This window comes from Tupaia chinensis, unplaced genomic scaffold (genome assembly GCF_000334495.1).
Source record: "Tupaia chinensis unplaced genomic scaffold, TupChi_1.0 Scaffold000275_1, whole genome shotgun sequence".
Taxonomy (NCBI): Eukaryota; Metazoa; Chordata; class Mammalia; order Scandentia; family Tupaiidae; genus Tupaia; species Tupaia belangeri.
Genome location: NW_006159757.1, coordinates 7,438,750 through 7,442,271, shown reverse-complemented (window position 1 = coordinate 7,442,271; position 3,522 = coordinate 7,438,750).

Genomic DNA, 3,522 nt, shown 5'->3' with positions numbered 1-3,522 from the left:
GAGGAATGCCTGAATATACATTAGCTATACTTAAATTTATGTAAGCCACCTAACTTTTAATAAATGCTCTGTTAATGACAACAATTATGATTATTTTCTTTATTTAAGTCCAGTGGTATAAAGTACAGATCCAGGGACCACTGCTCTCCATCCAACCCTACGTTTCCATGGAATCTAGAGAGGAGACTCCATGGTCTGTAAAGATGTCCTCCTTTATTTCCCCAAACACAGAAAGGAAGTCCTCAGTCCTTCATTTAACAAAAAGCTAGCAATGTGCTTTGTTGATGCACATTTTCCTTATGCTTATGCAACAACTGCAGGCTACACTTTCAGTTCTAACTCTTCTGGGAACTCTGTGGCCCATCTGTCTGGCTTGTTCATCTGTCCAAGACCTTAGTGTTCTTCCACTCCCAGCTGACCTTCACTTTAATCTTGATTGACCAGCCACTCCCAGGGTCTACTCTCTTGAGAAGGCAAAGACTGAATATGTCTTTCAGGATGGGGTTGGAATAGAAGAAATAGGGAGTGGGGTGGATGCTGTCGGGCTGACTCCTTGGCAGTTTTGTCTTTTTGTCTCTCAAACAGGAACCAGGAAACTCACTCAAGAAAAATTCAAACATAGAGTATAACCTTTAACAGGTGCTAGTTGTTGTGATGAAACCTTTGACTTTTCTTCAAGATTATTTATATCACTGCTTATAAAATTTTCTGTTTTAAAAGGGTTAGGGAGACAGAGAAAGTGAGCGAGAATGCTATGCTAGAACTTTCCATCCCACATCTTCTTTCCTAAACAGTCCTTTAAACTTGGTGCCAACCTGTATAACTTTTAGCCTGCCTGGACAAAGTATTTGCTATGTGGAGGGGAACAAACAACAGGATGCAGGCCAGACCCAAATGTCCTGAAAGGCACCACACTAGTTTAGTGCAATGTGTGGACAGTGTCATCTACAATATCCTAGAAGATTCATATAATCCATACCTTTTAATCCAAAAGCCTATATGAAAAACTTGCATTACAGACAGAAATTCTAATTTGCACCTCAGAAAACTGGAAAAGCAACAGAAAAAAAAAAAAAACAGAGAAAGAAAGAAAGAAAAAAGCTTCCAGGAAAAAGGAAATAATAAAGGTACGAGCAGAAATAAATGAAATGGAAAATAATGGACTATATTGAAAATAAATGAAATAAACTATACAAAAAATAAAAGCTCATTCTTCGAAAAGATAAACAAAATCAATGCACCACTAGTGAGACTTATTAAGAAGAAGAGAGAAAGGAATCAGGTAAATCAAATTTGCAATGAAGCAGGCAATATAACAGCAGACTTAGTAGAAATACAAAACATCAATAGAGGACACTGTGAACAACTATATGCCAAGAAACAAAATCTGGGTGAGATGGACAAATTCCTGGACACATATAATCTACCAAGATTGAACCAGGAGAATATGGAAAGTCTGAATAGGCCCATAACAAGTCAGGAGATTGAATCAGTAATACAGAACCTCCCAACAAAGAAAAGCTCTGGCCCTGATGGCTTCACCTCTGAATTCTACAAAACTTTCAAATAAGAATTACCCCCCATTCTGTTCAAGTTATTTCTAAAGATCCAAAAGGGTGAATCTCTCCCTAATTCATTCTATGAAGCCTCCTTCACCGTTATCCTTAAAACAGATAAGGATAGGACAAGGAAGGAAAATTATAGACCAATATCTCTGATGAATATAGACACAAAGATTCTCAACAAGATAGTAGCAAATCATATCTGACAACTGATAAAAATGATTATACATCATGATCAGGTAGCCTTTATTCCAGGAATGCAAGGTTGGTTCGACATATGCAAAGCCATAAATGTAATACTTTATATGAACAAGAATAAAGATAAAAACCATATGATTATATCAATTGATGCAGAAAAAGCATTTGATAAGATACAACATCACTTCATGATCAAGACTCTCAACAATATCAGCATAGAAGAGTCATTTATCAACGCAGTAAAAGCTATCTATGAAGAACCCATAGTGAACATCATCCTCAATGGAGAAAAGCTGAAAGCTTTTCCAGTAAAAATAGGTACAAGACAAGGATGACCACTTTCTCCACTCCTTTTCAATATAGTACTAGACATCCTCAACAATGCAATCAGAAAAGAGGAAAAAATAAAAGGCATTCAAATAGGAATAGAAGAGGTGAATCTCTATTGGCAGGTGACATGATTGTATACATAGAAGACCCAATGGTATCCATGAAAAAATTCCTGGAAGTAATACATGAATACAGTAAAGTCGCAGGATACAAACGCAACATACAGAAACCTATAGCATTTCTATATACAAACAGCAGGCAGACTGAGATAGAACTGAAAAAAGTAATTCCATTTACCATAGCCACAAAAAGTATAAGATACCTAGGAATAAATATAACCAAAGAAGTTAAAGACCTCCACAAGGAAAACTATGAGAAGCTAAAAAAAAAAAAAAAAAAAAATTGAAAGTGACACAAAAAAGTGGAAGGATGCGAAGGATGTAGCTTGCTCCTGGATTGGAAGAATTAATATAATAAAAATGGCAATTATACTAAAATTAATCTACATATTTAATGCAATCCCAATCAAAGTACCAGACACATTCTTCACAGATCTAGAAAAGACAATCATACAATTTGTCTGGAACCATAAAAGACCTCGTATTGACAAAGCAATCCTGCACAAGAAGAGTGGAATGGGTGGCATCTCACTCCCAGATCAAAAATATACTATAAAGCTGTGGTAATCAAAACAGCAGGGTACTGGCACAGAAACAGACAGGTGGACCAATGGAACAGAATAGAGTCCCCAGAAATAAGTTCCCAAGCATACAGTCAACTGATTTTTGATAAAGATTAACAGTCAATCCAGTGGGAATAGAAAAATCTCTTCAGCAAATGGTGCTGGAAAAACGGAATATTCACCTGCAAAAAGATGAATCTGAACCCCTACCTCTCACCATTGTCAAAAATCAACTCAAGGTGGATCAAAGATCTAAACCTAAGACCTCGAACTAAAAACTGCTTCTGGAAAACACTGGGGAAACATTGGGAGACATTGGGGTAGGCAAAGACTTCTTAAATAAGACCCCCAAAGCAAGTCAATAATCCCCCAAATAGACAAGTGGGATTACAACAGACTAAGAAGTTTTTGCGTGGAAAAAGACACAGTAATTAGTGTGAATCGACAGCCCTCAGAATGGGAAAATATTTTTGTAAACTATGCGTCAGATAAGGGACTGATAACCAGAATATATAAGAAACTCAAGCCCTGTTCCAAAAAAAAAGATGGTCAAAACTAATAAAAAAATGGGAGGATGAGTTGAAAAAACCACTCTCTAAGGATGACATATGAAGAGGCAAAAGGCATATGAAAAAAATGCTTAACATCTCTCATTGTAAGGGAAATGCAGAACAAAACAACAGTGAGGTACCACCTAACACCAGTCAGAATGACTAAATTAAGAAAAAAAAAAAAAAAAAAAAAAAATAA